The sequence below is a fragment of the Syngnathus scovelli genome, chromosome 4, assembly GCF_024217435.2.
Source record: "Syngnathus scovelli strain Florida chromosome 4, RoL_Ssco_1.2, whole genome shotgun sequence".
In the NCBI taxonomy this organism is placed as follows: Eukaryota; Metazoa; Chordata; class Actinopteri; order Syngnathiformes; family Syngnathidae; genus Syngnathus; species Syngnathus scovelli.
In genome coordinates this window covers 10,662,944-10,681,578 of record NC_090850.1, presented here as the reverse complement: position 1 = coordinate 10,681,578, position 18,635 = coordinate 10,662,944, and the positions used below count along the sequence as shown (strand labels likewise).

General features: G+C 39.2%; 1 protein-coding gene across 4 annotated transcripts in view; it reads right to left on the bottom strand.

Moving 5' to 3' along the window:
• Positions 1-18,635, bottom strand: part of tspan4a (tetraspanin 4a) — an 86,623-nt gene that overhangs the window by 51,209 nt on the left and 16,779 nt on the right. The window lies entirely within an intron of this gene.

Below are 18,635 nucleotides of genomic sequence, written 5' to 3'. Positions count from 1 at the left end.
GTCTCTCATGCTCCCAGTTGACTTCTCTGACATTGTAATTTGTTGATTGTGTTGCTTTTCTTTTTTTTTAACACATCACCTCTGTGTCTCTACCATCCTCCCTCTCCCTACTCTCTTGTCAAGACTCACAATCACATCCTCAATGTCATCTATCCTCCCTCCACTGAGCTATCTGCCTTACATATGAGTAGGGAAGTTCTCCCTTCTAAGTCTCCACACCACGTCTCTGCAGACCTGAAACCCCCACCATCCGGCCAGAAATGTCATAATTCATAGCACACTTGGAATCAAGGTACGATAGTTAATCTTAACCCACCTAAAAAAATCTCACACCCTTTATGATTGATTTTCCTGATAGTTCTGTTGCCAATTAACCTTTATAGAATTACTCAAACTGTGATTTGACCTGTCCTTTACTACGCTGACATCGGAAATGGAAAGCAGTCTTGTGGAAATGGTTAAATGTATTTCTGACCTGACGATGGAGAATTGCATTCGCTACAGATCTAAGTAGTAGGGGACTGAGCGGCTGCCAGAGTCTCTTGCAATCCTTGAGCAACAACAAGACCTGCAACCACTTCTTCATCATCACTACCATGTCAAACAGCTTCCTCAATGTGGGCAATCCTCTCAGTTGCTGTGTGGTTAAGGGGGTGGACGTAAACATAAAGCAGGCTCAACCAAACCAATCTTACTGTTAGAAGTGGGTATTGACAACAAAAAGGAGGATTCCATACTATTTTCTGCTCATCCACCACCCGGTCTGAAGCACCAATGCGAAATGAAGGTTGTGCACTGAACATTTCAAAATGCCTGTGCATAAAATACAGGGAAGTGAACCAGAAAACAAGGGGATAAAACCTGGTTGCTATGAACTGTGCTTTAGAGAATGAAATGGCTTTGGAATCAAAGTTGTACATGGGAAGAACGAGTGCGTAGATCAAACAAAGCCACCGGCAAGACGGGGGGAGCGTGTGTTCTTGGGCTACAACCAATATGTGCCGTTACTCCCTGGAATTCAGGTGCAGCCGATGTTTATTTTATGTCTACTATGAGCATGAATGTATTTCTACAGTCTTCCTGGCAGAACAGCCTGTCACAATGACGATGTAATTTTATTCTGAGAAGATATCCAAGAAACTGTGATATGGATTATAGATTTGTAAACAAATGCCTGTGGGAAAAGATCCTTCTAATAAGAACTGGTTCAAGAAAAAGACAGGAGAAAAGGAGTCTGAGCTCTGGGTAATTAGAACATCCAGCTCAACGAACAATCAGTCCATCAGTTTGACATTAAGTGGTGTGTAAAGAGGTTGTAAGACTTGCCTCACATTCTCGTGCTATACCTTCAAAGGCCAACACTTACAGTTCATCCAGTATTGATGCTTTCGCACACACCCACCAATAAGAAGCTGCATGAGGTTTTAGTACTTGGTGAGTACTGCTTCAATATGAGAGACTATGGGGACCAAGATGACATCAATATATGTTGAGAAACGTGAAAGCGGTTGGGATCCATGAAGGGGGACGTTTGAAACACAACGGACGATTCGATTCAAAATCCCACTCATAATCCACCACATCTGCACCACTGGCCAGCATTTGTGCTGAGAACTAGTGGCTTTGTAGACCGGTTGGAAATTACCTTGTATTGACTCATGCCACCTCAACTCACATCAAGACATATCTTAAAGGGCTGGAAAGATTTTCCTTCAATTTTTGCTATTTGGATTTCTTTCTGTCAGTCAGCCCACGTTCTCACGCTGTCGTATTTCAAAACAGAAGGTTATTTTCATTCAATTCAGCAACAACAATGACCATTCCAAAACAAAGCAGAAAATCATTCCTGGAGGTTTTCGCAATGCACAGTTGATCCTGTTTTACAGTAGCGTAGTGTTGCCCATTAAACATAGAGTATATGTAGGTGTATATATAATGTATCAAATATCCAATTGATCTTCTTGTTTGATCTTGCCCTGATTCCATTTACAGTGAATATAACTTCTCATCTATTTGCCAAAGGCAGAGCTCTGTATTTAAGTTCATAGGTCAGTGTCTGAAGATGTGAATTGAGGGACCAATTAAAGAACCCCACCTGAATATCCGAGCTCTCTTGTAATTATCTCGATAAGAAAATGCTTTGGGTCTATTTGCTGGTGACTGTGACAAATGCAAATATCACATCTAAAATGTTATTTGACATCTTGTTCCATACAGCAATTTGCTAAAGTTTATTTGATGCATTTAATACGATTTAACTAGAGCAAATCATTTGCAAAGATATTAGTTTCACAAAGACTTATGAAGAGAGAGATTTTTTTTTTTTTTACTTGCATCAAGAGTGGCAGGATCTTGACTCAAATTAAAAGTCTAGTGATGAACAGTGTCTATAATTGCAAAAAGATTGATGACTGATTATCATGCCTCAGTAAGTAGCAGAGCACAATGATAATAACTTACATTTATTTTGTACATGTCGCTCTGCGTACTACGGCACTTGCATAACACTAATCTTGAGGAATGTGTTGATTTATCTTGCTGTCCCCGTTTTGAGGTCAATTATGTATAGGAAATGTACAGAAAATCTGAAAAGAGGCTCCGTAACAGCGTCAGATGAAGATTGGCTTGAACGCCCCATACACTTCCCTGGCACTCCAGAGAGTTTTCAAAGCGGGCCATGTTTTGGTTCTTGCTGCACATGCAGGCTTTTAAACATGGCCTGCGTCTCTTTACAGAAATGCAAATTTCATGAGAACATTCGTGTTTGGTCTGCATGTTTTACCTTGTTAACAATTGACAAAGTTGCCTTAAAGGCCTCTGAGCTCTCATTTGTACCCTTGCTATGGTTTCGACATGATAAAAAAGCAATAACAATGTTAGTCCAATGGAAAAGAGTTTGATTATGGCAGATCAAGGCAGATTTGAAAATTTAACTGTAGCCCTGACAAGCGCAGACTGATAGAAATGTCTCATGTAAAAAAATAAGAAATAAATGGCGGAAACTGCCTTTCGTGCAGAAATAGATTGATTTAGTGTCCACATCATTAGAGTCAATTTCTCTAACTTGCCTCTGTGTGTTATTACGGTTTAAAAATTGTGCCAGATGGCAGGATAGATAACAATAAAATACATAACTTGTATAATTTTATGTGGCGCTGTGCTGTTAACTGCTCCTGCAGCTTGCACTCGCTTGTTATTTAGGAAGCTTAATGAAGCCGCAATCATGCTTTCGCCCTCTGGTGGTTGGTTGAGTACTAGTTGTCAAAGTGTCGATTAGATATGCGTATGTACCAGAGCCCACCTTTTAAACGTAAATGCTGTGATCAGGTTCATTTATTCGTAGCAGCCAAAATCATCGTCACATTTAAAATTTGATTACTACTTAGCCTTAGGAGCAGAAGAAGTCCAGTTTTAAGTCAGTGTTAACCTTCTTGAAAATCACTATTGTTCATACATTAATGATGTAAACAGTCATCCCAGCTGTTTCTCTCATTCTCCCACTATTGACAGTGTCACGTCTCATCCCCAATTTTGCTATGTGTCTAGGTTGCCATGGTTTCTGTTCGCGTCGCCCCTCCCCTCCTGTGTCATCTCAATCAATGTAACCACAGTCATCTGCCTCTTGTTACCTGTTTTGTATTTAAGTCCTGTCTGCCCCTCACTCCCCGTCGGATCATTGTTGTCGTACTGTCTTGTTGTCGTCATGTCCGGCTGTCTTCTTGTCTCAAGTCCCGGTCAGTCAGTCAAGTTATTGTTTTGTTAAGTCATGTCAGTTTGCCGAGTCTGAATTGTTTAATTTCAAAATCTGGATGATTTGACTACAAATAGGTTCTCACAGCATGCTTAAGAATGCTTGGGCTCAAGCCATGAGATATTTTTTCCTTTTGCCACCTGCTGTTACCCCACCTGTTCGTGTAACCTCCGCATCGCCGCTCCATTTCCCCTTCACCGCCAGCTCTTCTGGCTCTGCACCACTCTACATGCATTCAGCACAGGTCCCAAGGTACACAGGCATCCTCTGTTTTCTGCACCTACCCTGTTTGGACTCTCAGCTGCATCACTATGGAGTCCACACTACTGCAATTGGACCTCAATTACACAAAGAAGGGTAATGAAGATAACAGTACCCACAACCCCTCATCTTCTTTCATTCACCCCATCTGTCTGTTCTCTCAGCGTCCCAAATCCTCTCTGGCAGTTAGTGTCCATTCCCCATCACTCTATGCCCAGTCTTTTTTCCCCAAGCCATCTGGCTGTTTCATTTTGCTGGGTTTCATTTAAATACACCCCCTACATAGCTTCTTTGCTTTCTTTCTTTCTGTGCTGTATTCCATGAGGTGCACCAGAAAAATCCTCCCACCCATTTTCTTTTTGCTCTTAGTAAGCAGATGGATTTTTTATGTTTGTTGGTCAAAAGAAAATTAAATAAAAAAGACTATTTTTGCAGTCTACTAAAATAGCAGGCTATCATCTTTTTATCTCGTAGAGAAGTAACGAATAATTGTTTTGTATCAGAAAAATCGATTTAGCTTTAAAAGATGCGAGCATGGACTAATTAATAAGACTCAATGTAATGTGAACCGGTCGATGGCTCATATTAATAAACATAAGTTAAAAATACATTTTTTCTGAAGTCTGAGAAATTCCTTTTAAAGAGATACCACATATTGTCGCCCTTGTAAAATGATGACCAAAGTCATATTTTGACTGTGTATATGGTTCATTTTTTAATAATTGGGAAAAAAACAACATAGGCCATTCTTTTATGAAAGTGACAATATACTGTTGTGACAAATTAATGAATGATTGTTACTTTCAACAAGAATCGCATTTCATTTTTTTCTATTTCTTCAATACTTTACCAGGTAAATTGAGAACACTTTCTCATTAACAATGACAACCTGTTGATACCCTCTCAAACTGAGCTTTGCTTTGATGAAACAAGTCGTTCCACTTTAAAATGTAACATCCTCGAAGTGAGACGTACATCAAATCATCTTTTATTGGAAAGATGTATTTCCCCAGTATCTAGTCACAGTCAATTGCTTTTGATTGTGTGTATGCGTGTATGTGTGCGTGCGTGTGTATGTGTGTGTGTCTGTGTGTGAGGGGGACGGTGTGTGTCCAGAACTCACAACTGTAAGGAAGAGATGCAAAGTTTTGTTTATGTAAATGTGGTGCGGGCCGACCAGGCCCAGAGATAGTAAAATCCTATAAGTTATTCATGTGTTATCTAAATTAAAGACCTACCTTTTTGGAGTCACTGGACTATAAAACAAGCATTACTATAAGCATAGGGGAGCAGCTAAGATTTGTATCTGACCAGCTCAACCTTCACACTTCCAGATGGGTGAAGTTACAAAGTCAAAAAGTTCTCCTCTGTGTAACAACTCAATAGAAATTGAGTACCGTATTATCCGCACTATAAGGCGCATCGGATTATAAGGCGCACCTTCAATGAATGGCCCATTTTAAAACTTGGAGGTTTTAAAACTTTTAAAACTTAAAAAAATAAAATAAAAACTTGGAGGAAAATTGGAGGTTTTTAGGTGCGCCTTATAGTTCAGAAAATACGGTACCTGTCCTCTCAAAGACCCTATGCGGTATGTGTGATGGTGTCGTTCCAAGCAGCATATGTGGCATTTTTCCATGTTTCTCACTTGTGGTGGTGTGGCTGAGTGTGCGCTATGTCTGAGCCACACTTAGATTGCATATGACGTCTACTCTGACTCATTGCTGATATTCACACAAATCCTTCAGAAGGAATATTGAGACGATAGAATGTTTATCCCCAATAATGGTCTGCTTTGAATATCTTTGTAAATTTATTGTTTAAACGTGCTAGGTCTGTTTACGAGTCCCAGGTGCGGTTGTGTGGTTTTTGGTTCCGGAGATGTGTCAAAATAATCCAATCTCATCAGGTTAGTTGGGCTTTGGGCCATGTTACCGGCCAGGGACGAATGAAACAGTGCAGCACTACAGTATTTGTGTGTTCAAGTGTAAGCGAGCATGGACAGAAAAACAGAAATATTCCTAATTGCTTTTTTATCTGGCTTAAAAAGCAGAGCATATGTAAGGCTTTGTTTTATCAAAAGCAAAAACTGTGAACTGTCACTGTCTCTACTAATTCTTACTGGTATTTCACGCACATCTATTTAGCTCATTTCCATATAAATCACAGTGCCTGTGGATTCACTCTGTTGATCTTATTCAGAAATGGTAGAAAAGAAACAGTTGTCAGTGTGGAGGGAATCATATATTTGCTTACAAATATTAGGCGGGCACAGGAATGGCAGAATTTTGAATTGTTATCTAAATTGCACGATGCACATGGGAATAATAAATGTAAACGACTCTTGACACTGATTTGTTTTATTTGATTTGTTTGCGATGTCTCAATTTCATAGCAAGTGGTGAAGCTGGACCATAGATCAAAATCTCACACTCATGCTTACTAACTGGTGCCACTATCAGATTACTATGGTGGGACTGGTTGTCTTTTGCAAACATGTTGTATATTTTGTATTATTTAGCATTATTAGAAATAATTTGCTTTTAAAATAAAAAAAATAAAAGAATCAGTAGTAAGTTATCCAAAACAACCAATCACACCAAAGAAAATTTCAAACCAATATACTCGAATAGTAAAAATTACTTTTCTTTTTCCAGTGGCTTTTGGTGAAGGTCTACAGATATTATAATGAGTAAACCACATGGAATCTTCAACATCCCGCCGTGGACAGAGCTGTTCTGATTATTTTTTCACTTCAGAGCGTTCCGTAAAATCACCGCGGCGTGTCTTGAGACGTGCCCTGAACTCAATTAGGTAAACTAGCACAAAAATTATTTTGAATGATAAAAGGTAATGCTCGGCTTCACCCAGGGTGATAGCAACTTAAAAATGAAAATAAGAACTCTTAGAAAGAGAGACCCTATGAGAATGAAACTTTCACAACCATGCATCACACTGTGTGGATGTCAATTGTAAACGACTGACAAATGACAATCTAAGACTCCCACAGCACCATTGAATGTCAAAACTGTGCTTATCTTCTCGATAAAGTTGCCCATTTCTTGGCTCTAAATACCGAACGACCTATATGCGCTTCCTTCATCCCATTCTGAAAATCCCCAAGACGCCTTTCTTATGAAGCATTTTCTTTTCACTGTTATGGCAACAAATGATGCCTATCCCAGTTGACTAAGAGGATTACATAGGAGAATTACACAGCAAACAGAGTCTCTCTGTTAATGTAGAAAAACAGTTTCCAAAGAATACAATCCCCCTATCAATTGAATTCAACTCCATTTTGCTGTACAGTGTTTTTTGTGGCAAGGTACAATATGTTTCAGAAATGTCCTATGCACTACAAAAGAATGCTAAGAATCTAAAACTATCTTTTCACAATACTCATTTATGGTGTTTGAGTACATGTGATCTTTTTAAAAAAAATTTAAGCAGCTTTGACTTTCCTGTCCGAATATGTCTGTCTGATCCCTTGTCAATTACAAGTCACATATTAACAAATTCACACATAAAATCACACCAGTGGTCTGATGAACCTGTTGTAGGCTACACATTTTGGAATGTGGAAGGAACCCGCAAGAGGGACAACATGCAAAATCCAGACAGAATCTCACATTGGATGCATTCCAGTGGGGAGTGCGCCACACCCTAAACCTAAGGAAGTGTCTGGCATGAAACCACTCCGTCAAATAGATGTGTCAAGAAGCATTTTTTTTTTCTTCCTATTAAAACAGAGTTGGTCTGGCGAGGGAGCTGACTGGTTCCATCTGGTCACCATCTGTAATAAGACAGGCTGCCAGGATGTTCATTCTTGGACATATGCATGTATCTTGAACACATCACAGCTGTCTTTGGGAATTTATTCATGTCATGAGAATCTGTTTGCGCTGATTTTACAACTGCATGACTCAGTAGATCAATTTTCATTCAAACAATCCGTTAACTTCCTGAAGTGAGCTGCGGTTCACCAAGTACGGAATGTGACTCAATGATCCATTGACAAAATTGAGGGGGGATGTCTGTAGTGAAGTGCTGATTTCAACACCCACTTGCTGTTTTTCCACTACATCGCACATCACTTTGACACATTCAGCCCTCAAGTGTCCTCTATGAATATTTTAAGATTTTCACAATTCGGGTCTGTCAGCATGGATTACTCAATGACCATTAATTTTACTCTCAGCTTTCTGGTATGGCGTAAAAGAGTGTTTTGTAAAGTGCGGCCTTAAATCTTCGAACCTTATGATCCTACAATGAATAAGCTTATTTCTATGGGTCCAAGCTCACTAAATCAATTATCTCCAACACATCACCCAAGAGCTAACCGTAGCATGCCAGCCCCTTTCCAGTCGCTTACAAAGGACTCAAAAAAACAATAGCAAAAATTTGAACGGTCACTAAAAATGATCACTGGACTGGTCTAAATTCCCACTCAATCAAAATAAAATGTACCCTGCCCCCTCCCAAGATCTTTTGAGCTTGGCTATCAAAAACAGCAGCAGTTTCACCAGTAAAAGACAAGACATCCTGAATATGCAGAAAAAAACCTTTACCGATAATTGGATAACTAATGAGGCACAATCATAGTCTCCTTAATGGCAGAATTATGATTTCTAATAATAAGATTCTGTTCATTATTGCCGATGTCGAGCCAGGTGTGAACACTGTGGTATGCGCTGCCTGCTGATACAATGAAACCGCTGGAGTTGGACATGAATAGTTGCTCAGGTGTTTTGACAGTGTGACGAGCCTGTGGTCTCTAGTGCTGGAACCCGGATTGTTGTTTTCGCAAGGATAGTGCTCGTTGACTTGTACAAAAGAGCAGTTTTTAACATCGCTTCCACGGAGAACCACCATCCAGGGAGTATTACAACAATGTTGTAACAAATTGTTGAGGGAAGGAGAAGTATCCCACTAAAAAAACAGATTTTAGTAAGGAATGATTTCACACCTGCGATGACATCACCACACTCAGAATTTATTGCAGACTGTAAAGTGGATCAGTGAGTACTTTGATTTGTGAACTATTACTGTATCATCCAACGACAGGCACTTGTGCAAGAGCCGGGTTGTTAAAATCATCAAGTCCAATCAGAGATTTTCTGGAGGAATGTTGCGTTAGATTCAGTCAGTCACATTTAGCTCAGATGGCTAAGCAAATACATTTTCTGTCCTTGCTTGATGACAGCAAGAATTTCATTGATATGAGTATAGAGGATACGGCAATACTAAGTAGTGCTGATTGGCTGTTGTTGTCCATGAGGGATCGGGAATTTTTCAGACAGATTCTGTGACTTAGAGGAAATTGGAAGCCTGCGTGACCTTTATTGCTAACCCCATTCTTGATGTGGACATCAATGAGTTGTCAGAATAGATGGTTGAACTTTTCGACATTGACCCCGATGTGATTAAGAACAGATGCACAGGTAACATCCCGGAAGCATTTCTGAAGTTTGATAGAACCAGACAATTACCAAGATCTTCACCAGACTGCTTTAATTGGGGTCAACAAGTCATTCTTTTCAGATATTAATGACATCAAATCCAAGTTCACAAGCAAAATTTTAGAGAAGCGTTCTAAAGACAACAATAGAGCAGAAACATTGCTTCTTACAGTATAGCTCGCTAGTTATATCCATGCATTGCCACTCCTCTGACTGATGAGTAACGTTTTGATAAAAGTCAGTTTGCTGCATGCTCTTGTTTTTATACAATACATGGTGTATGCCACTGTGTTTTCTATTATTTACACACAAACACATTCTGTGCATATGATTGATTGATTGATTGATTGATTGATTGATTGATTGATTGATTGATATGCCGAGTGAACATTTGTCGAGCCCCACAAAGCCCAAGTTTAAAGCGCAAATGCTGGTTTGAACAGCCTACTCCCATTCAAATTTAAGGTCCATTTAGGTTCCAGTGCACTTAATACAACAACCTACACGGATTCTGTGAGACACATTGACAAAGTAAAGTTTCATAAATCAGAATGTTCTGCGCCCACTAAACTTTGGTGTTTGAATTTGATCCCTGACCTTTATTGAAGCAGCATAATGACTGCCTTGCCAACTTCTTTCGGTGTGTGGAGGATATATGATGTGATTTTGATTAACCTTTCTGAAATATCCCAGTGTGTCAAGGAGGGACATATTTTATCCAGTCCAAAATTATATTCAACACGGAGCATTTTTAAGACCTGTCTTATTTATAATTTATAGCACAGCACTGTAAGAGGCTCCTCTCTAAAAGACTGTCATGCCAGTCTTTACACAGACGACATTATTCTGTGTTGTTTGGCTGACTCAGTGCAATATGCTGCTGGAAACCAACACATTTCTTATCATGCTCCTGCAAGACCCAGTTGTCAATCAGCATTTCATCAATAATGCGGGCAAGCAAAACCCAATTTAAATAGATGTTGATTTTCTTGGATTAACATACAGGCATTTGCCTTTTGTTAAATATTAATGTTGAACAATGTTTTGCTAATTAGGAATCAATAAAGCCTTGTTTGCATTATGATGTTGAAATGCGTTCTCCTCCGTGCAGTTGATTTAGCCGCTAAATTTGAGCGCGTTTTAGTAAGTGATTAAGTCACAGGTGTCAAACTCAAGGCCCGGGGGCCAGATACGGCCCGCCACATCATTTTATGTGGCCCGCGAAGACAAATTGCGCATCAAATTTGTGTGTCATCACTAGAATTGCAAATTGTTCACTTTTAATCTTTTTTTTTAAATATTTGACCAGTTTTTACTCGTCTGATTTGAAAACGAGTTATTTGTCAGTTTGTTTTGTAGCTTTTACTGTATATAAGATGAGGTGCTCATACATTTATTTGGGTTGACAGTCATAATGGCCCTCCGAAAGAAGCTATGACTACAATGCGGCCCGTGAAAAAAAGGTTTGACACCCCTAGATTAAGTGAACAACAGGAGTTGGCCAAACACCTCACATCTCACTTATTTACATGATCCTAATACAGCATAACTCCTAATGTTGAGTAAAAAACAAGACATTGACAAACAAAGAGTTCAACACATTGTTCTCAGTAATTAGACATTGTTTGGATATATTATATTACATACTGTGTCGGTGCTTGACTTGATTACAAATCCTTTTAAATGCATGTTGAGAAAAACTGTACAATAACAAAGAAGTGTTGATAGGCTGATGCGGTGAAAGAAATACTGTACTGTATGTTCTCACACCAACACTGACATACTAAGAGTCAGCACATTGCTCACTGATTATTTCTACTCCATGCATTCATGCCCCAGGCTAATGTGGAAAGTTGATGGAGTCTTTGGTGGAGGCTCACTCACTCAGTATTAACAGCTAGAGGAAGATAAGGGTTTCAGTTACAGTATCATTTATGATTGATGATTATTGGGGGGAGGGGGGGGGGGGGGTGTGCAACAAGGATTTCTAAAATGAAAACCTACTCAAAATGAACTCACTTACTTGTGTGTGACTGAGGCACCTTGGGGGTGTTTTTGACCCTTTTCACTGTGGATGCCTGGTAACTGGCTGAGTTGGTCTGAGTGGCTACTGTAACGGCAATTCGAGTGGGCAGGCGATTTCAGTTTTTCGACAACAAATGTGATGTGAAAAAAATCCCATACTTTGTCGACTTTTTCTTCCAAATCATTTTTTGACCTCCATGGCAGCTTATCTTTCAAACCCTTAACAGGATCTATCTTGAATCAATCTATATTTAGTGTAGACAGCCAAGGACCAGTCATGTTTTTCTAAGTGACTTGTTAGTTTGTTATGTATGTAGACATTAGTGGTAGTGGGTTTTTAAGAGCGCCTGTAACAGGTCCCCTCACACAAATCTGTCAAAGCCTCGGAGGCTCCGTATTTTTGCAAGTGTGATTAAAGGTGACGGGCACACTGGATTTCATTGTAATTAAATCCTTCGAGGGTTAGTTTAATTTGTGTTGTCTCAGTCCAATGAAAGTGAAGCTAAAAAAAAACTTAGGAGAGCAATTAGTTTATTGGCAGCTCAATGTATTTTTTAGTGATGTGCGCCGAATGAATTGTTGGTTTTGCCTTGGTTCGGTGTTGTAAACTTTTATTTCCAGTTTATATCCCAATTTTATGTCATTTAAATGTTTATATTTCAAATTAACGTGCCAGTGAGAATGGATTGGATAGTTGTGCTCATCGGACTTGAAAAGTAATTGATTGTGAAGAATTTGACAGATTGTGTTGGTATTGGTTTTAAATGTCAAAAACAATTGATGCAAGAAGGAGGTGTTGGTATTGATTTTAAATGTCAAAAACAATTGATGCAAGAAGGAGAGCCCTTCAAGGCTGTAACCAGCAGAGGCAGTGTCGATTCTGTCTGAAGGTATTTGCGGTAAGCTACTGAAACATCCTGCATGTAATTTGCACTTCAAACTTTTACCAACTGTTAAACAAGTCAAAAAACAAACATGTCTCAGCCGTGCAATGTGCATTAAGATGGAACCGTAAATTACCTTTTCCAAACAGGTTCCAGAAAGTTGAAAGGTTGGGACGGCTGAAGATTTAAGATTTAGGGGGCATCTAGTCCAACACATGATTGATTAAGAAACTGATTAAAAGAGGTGCATCTGAAGACTTCAGGCCATATATCTGTATTTCATAGTCCAGTGGTCAGCCTTAATGATCTATCTGAAGCCAGGGAAAACCTGAGGTGAATATTCAAGTGGTAATATTGGTGTATTGTGCGAGTGTGAATATTTAGATTTATTTGGCTTTAAACGTCCAGTTGAGTGTCCCACTGTGGCCTATGATGTCAACCTGATTTGATTACTGATCGTGAAGAGAAATACAAACACGGTAGCTGGTCTCACCTCACAGCAATCATGAAAATAAACAATGCAAAGATCCCTTGTGCCGCGGCTCCGTTTCCAGGTTTCGGCAAAAGCCAGACACAACGTGCTATTGTTGCCTTTGAGTTTATGTGCACAAACATGTCTCACTCGACAAATGCAAAGTGCGGCCCTGATAAATGAGCTTCTCATGCCACGCACGTTCCCGTATCCTGCTTTGAATCGATGGATTGTGTGGCAGCAGGGGTTGAGCAGGCCAGGTCAGACACAACTCAGATCAGTAGAAGGGCAATTTCTATTGATCTGTTAAAATCGTTGGAGACGGATGCAATCCATTCACAACTCTGGCAATCTCTGGATTTTCCACTGGGTTCTGACCTACATTCTGACGACAAGTAAACACAACTTCAGAGAACATGTCTTCAGGCTCTTCCTACAGCCTGCAATCATATCTCTTGCATCTCTGTCCCAGAATCAGCCACTGTTAAAAAGGGTATCACCCACCTACTCAACACTCTTCTAAAAGTGAGGAAAAGCCCTTTTGTGCTGTCCAAATTAATTAAAATTTGTTTTGGTCTTTCTTTTCCACGCTGAGCCATTTACCAGCCCCTGTAGTGATTTGCAACTATAAGCGCTTGCATATTTTTTAGCATCGTACTGTTGCAATTTTCTGCAAAAGTCATCACGACTACATTCAGGGGATAATCAGCATTTGTCTTGGGTTACAGTCTTTGCTTATTAGCTTTTTTGTTTGCTTGGGAAGACGCAATATTTTCCCCCTCTAACACTCGTAGCCAAGGTTTAAGCCTATTTAACACTTCACACATTGGTAGTACTCCTGTTTCAGTGTTTGACTTTCTTTTCAAGGGTATGATGTACGCACACAGCAACACAAAGCAGAGCTCCGATTGAATGTGTTTCTATGGCAATGTCTTTTCATTACCAAAATATAAAATACATCCCAAAGTTTGCACCAATACCGCTCGGAATGTAATAACAAAATTCAACATTCTCCAGATTATTTTCACCTCTCTTCCCATTCTACTTTCAAAGGAGAAAAATTTACTTATATTTATATTGACTTAAAAAGTCTTAATAGTGTTGGAATTTTTGTTTTGGAACTCCTGATCCCACTGCATGCTAAAGCCTGACCATATTTGGAACTGGGTGGCAAGCACTTTGCATATATGGTGGGTGAGGATATGTGATACCAGGGATAGTTTACTTGAAAATAACGTAAAAGACGCTAAAACCACGGTTTTATTTTTCTAAAATACTGGCACGTGCTTAGTCATTACTGTGTTACTTTGTGTATTATGGAGTCAGGGCTCGAGGCTGTGACCAAATTGGTTGCAATTTGTGTAAGTGTCCATGTTGTTCCATTCATTTATGATGAAAACATTTTAGGATGTCGTAATACGTTTCACCCAAGTGGTGCTTTGGTCCATGAATTTCTGTTGATGAACATTCAGTGCATGCAGGTGAGACAGTGATTGCCAGCCAGGGTGCTGTGACACTAATGCACTGTGAGATATTATTCAAGCATCCAGTAATTCAAGGAATTCTATTGTCATACATTTCCACATGATATGGAACGAAATACGATAACCGAAATCAGAGGTTAGCCCAGTAAGTAAGAAATTATCCAGTTTCATTTAACTGGTCCTAAGAGGATTTATTAATTACATGTGTACCTTTTTCCATCTTAGCCAGCAACATACAGAATAATGGGAGTCAATTTGTGGGTAGAATGAGATGAGCTCATCATTATTTTAGAATTCATATTTTCTGTGACATTTTTGTTTGGATAGCGGCTCGGTGGCGCACTGGGTAGCACGTCCGCCTCACAGTTAGGAGGGTGCGGGTTCGATTCCACCTCCGGCCCTCCCTGTGTGGAGTTTGCATGTTCTCCCCGGGCCCGCGTGGGTTTTCTCCGGGCACTCCGGTTTCCTCCCACATTCCAAAAACATGCTTAGTAGGCCGATTGAAGACTCCAAATTGTCCCTAGGTGTGAGTGTGAGTGAGATTGGTTGTCTGTCTCTGTGTGCCCTGTGATTGGCTGGCAACCAGTTCAGGGTGTCCCCCGCCTACTGCCCGATGACGGCTGGGATAGGCTCCAGCACGCCCGCGACCCCCGTGGGGACTAAGCGCTTCAGAAAATGGATGGATGGGATGGATTTTTGTTTGGTGCTCTGCCTTGGCTCAATTAAAGGTTGGGAAAGACTGCTAAAATTCATAGTTGTCTACTAAAAGAATTCACTGGTACATGTAACCGCATCATTATTTTGTCTTCCTCCAGTGTAATTATTTATAAGATCCACACTGGGCTGTGAAAATCTTTTTTTTTTTTGTCTTATTAGCAACACTGACATCTGCAAAAATGTAACTTAGCTTCAAACCCAATTAGGTTCGAACCAATATGTCATTCATATACACACTAATTATTTTTAGTGTTAGTCTCAGTCTTTTGGATGAAAATGTTTATTATATATTTTGCCATCTTGATATTAAATAGTTTTAGTCCAGTTTTTATCAACGAAAACTCCCCCAAAAAGTTTTACGGACATTTTTATAATCAATATTAATAATTAATTGTTTAGTAAAAATGTACAATCTATTTTATAATTTTGACAAAGTAGTGCCTCATAAAGAAATTATGATGGCGTAAACGATCTAAACTAAAAGCAAACCAAAAACAGGACCACCTTATTAACCAAGGTGCAGGGTGATTAGCGTCGTTGTGGGTGTGATCACAAGAGACTGTCAATAAAAGCTGCTTCTCTCATCCCCTTTAAATGCTGTGCACAAGAGAAGTACTGATATTCCTTGGCATTGAGGGAGAAGACAATAATTAGGTTAGGTCCTGTGGCAGGTTGAGGTGTGTTAAGTATAGTTATAAGCAACTGCAAGCAGAGCCCCTCGGTTCGATGATGCAATGTTGGCCAGAGAGATCACAGAGGTGGAAGTGGACACTCTGACATTGCCTTCCACTCTGATTGTAGGAATCCAAATAGGACCGTTTTTAGATAATTCAATGTAAATATATTTAAATGAAACAAAATTCCATTTAGATAAGTGTTACAGGGGTTACATTCCACAACACTGTGAAATCCGTGGCATAAAAATACACCGCAGGGGTGTTATTGTATAATTTATGGTGCTTGGAAAAAACATTTAAACACACATTTAAAACAATACAAGCACATTTGAACATATTATACATTTATAAAGATCAGAATCAATGAATGAAAGAAAAAACGTTGCACCAAAAATGCCAAATTTGCTAAATCCCAGGACGGAGGGAGTTTCACTGTATTGTCCAACAGCTAGCTGCATTTAATCATTTTAGTTTATTTATTTATTTATTTATTTATTTATTTATTTATTTATTTATTTATTTATTTATTTGACAGTTTCTATAACAGTATTATACATACAACTACTCTGTGTGCCTTTTTAATTGCCCCTTTGCTTATAGAGACTGATCAATACACTGAATGACATTCGTGAAGCAACACTTTGATTTATCAGGGCTTGGAGAGTTTAAGTGGATGTTGTATATTAATGTTTACTTATGATGTGAGAAACGGGGGGGTATATACTGAACTAAACACCATGGTGTTAATTGCAGGACTAACAATTTAATTAATGTTTGTTGGACAGTGTGTAGTACCCAGCGAAAGCTTCCCAATGCTGATTCAAACGGAGATAAACCTTGAACGTGATTTGAAACAGCAATGCTAACCATTCATCCCCTGTGCCGCTTCAAAGTTCTGATGTAGTGCATCTTCCTATCACTCTTTTTTTTTTCTACTGCAGCAAAACCTGAGCAAAGTGGCAACTGGTGTGTGGGTGCAAATGAGCTGTCAGCCTTCTCCAGTCAACATAACCATGCGCATGTTCTTTTCGTTTTTGCCCTCAGCGCAGCAAGTCTGACCCACGTCGTCATAACATTCAATTGTAGTTTGACTCAATGTACCAGTTCTAGCATTTGTTTTGAAAGTTTAACACCAATGTTATATGACAGCAAATAGGCTGAGCTCAGTTAGCATGCACTAGTGATCAGAAGTCTAGCACATGGATATAGAAAATAATAGTCTGACTTTGCTAAGATTGTCTTTGTCCTCCTCTGAGCTTCCCATTTCTCAATGTCAGTGGTGTTTATCAACTGAAAATGTCAACTCTTTGCTCTTTGTGTTGATATACTGAAGAACTGTTGTCAACACACAGCTCGACCAAAGACACCTGTTATTATTTTATCTTAAAACCATTCGCTTACTCATCACATTTTAGGCTTCACTGGACAGTCAACAGCATTTAGGAAGATGATAAAAAGTGCATGAAAACATTGTTAACATTAACCTAAAACTGAGCCTGAATCCAGACAGCATGATATATTTTGGCTCATCTTATAAATTCTGTTGGGTCAATTATTTATGATTTATGCCTGCACTATTGGTGTTGGTAGGTTGCCAATATTATTTTTTTTAAACGGTAATTATAGACCATGTAAATGTTTTTCTTGCTTGAATTGAATGTTCAACTATGATGGAGTAAAACAGGAAATATTTACATATTAGACAGTGGAGACAAGCACGAATCAGCCATTTTGCTTAAAAATAAATTAACCGTTAATGTGATTTCTCTTTGTGAAATGATAATTTATTAACCAAAATATTATTCATTTGTAACTGTCTTGATTAAGCTTTGATTAATACACCAGCTCCCTCCCTCCTATTCTATATTTCCTTTCATACATCTATATTTATGAAATCTAGAGCTTGGCTGTCCTTTCTGCCGTGTTAGCGTCTATGTGTAGATGTCGTATGTATGTATCTAGTGTAGTATTTGTAGTATTTGTATTACATTGTTAAAATATTAGAAAAAATTCAAAACACATCATTAGGCATCAGCGGATTCTGTAATTCCTGTGTGAATTATAAATTAAATGGTTGTATGTTACACTTTCCAATATCCATATATTAAATTGCAGTCCAAATGTATTCACTTTTGAATTGCAGTAACTAACATAATCCCAATGTTAAATGAGGTTTGATTTGGATGAATATGTGTGACTCCGATAAAAAGACAGGCGCCATATTGCCAATTCTTACCTGGAGGTTTGTAACATGATTGGCTTCACTGCAGAGGAGAGGGCCAATAGCTCAGTGTGGTCAAGTGGTCAATATTTTTCTCATGGCGCCAACACACACACACACACACACATCTGTGCAAATAACAAATTGTGACCTCTCTTCCACTGAGTTTTATAGCAGACACAAGATATGGGAGTGAAGAGGTTGCTCGATGCCTAAGGGAGATTGCATCTGGGCAACTAGATTGTATTTCGAGATTCAGCTCATTCCATTACCACGAAGAACAGAACAATACGGCAAATCAAAGAAAGTGCCAGCAAGGTAGCCATGGGGACCAGAATCCTTTGCAAACTATGTGACGAGTTACAAGAAATTTCCCAAGGGAGTTTGTGGCCAAAACACACAATAGTCAAGTCGGATCCACTTGGGAGGAACTTGACATTTTTAACAGTGTGAGTGAAAGTGACCTGTTGTTGTGTTATCAGAGTGCCAGTGACACCGGCAGACAAAACAACTTCATGGGTAACTGATATGATCAGCGAGCTACTGCAGACTGACACTCACTTAGATGTTTAAACGTTGAGGTGCACACGCAGGCAGGCAAAGCACAGCCAGGGAAAGATTTACTGAATAATAATAACACTATGATTAAGTGCATAAAAAACACGCTGCAAGGAAGCCAAAGCT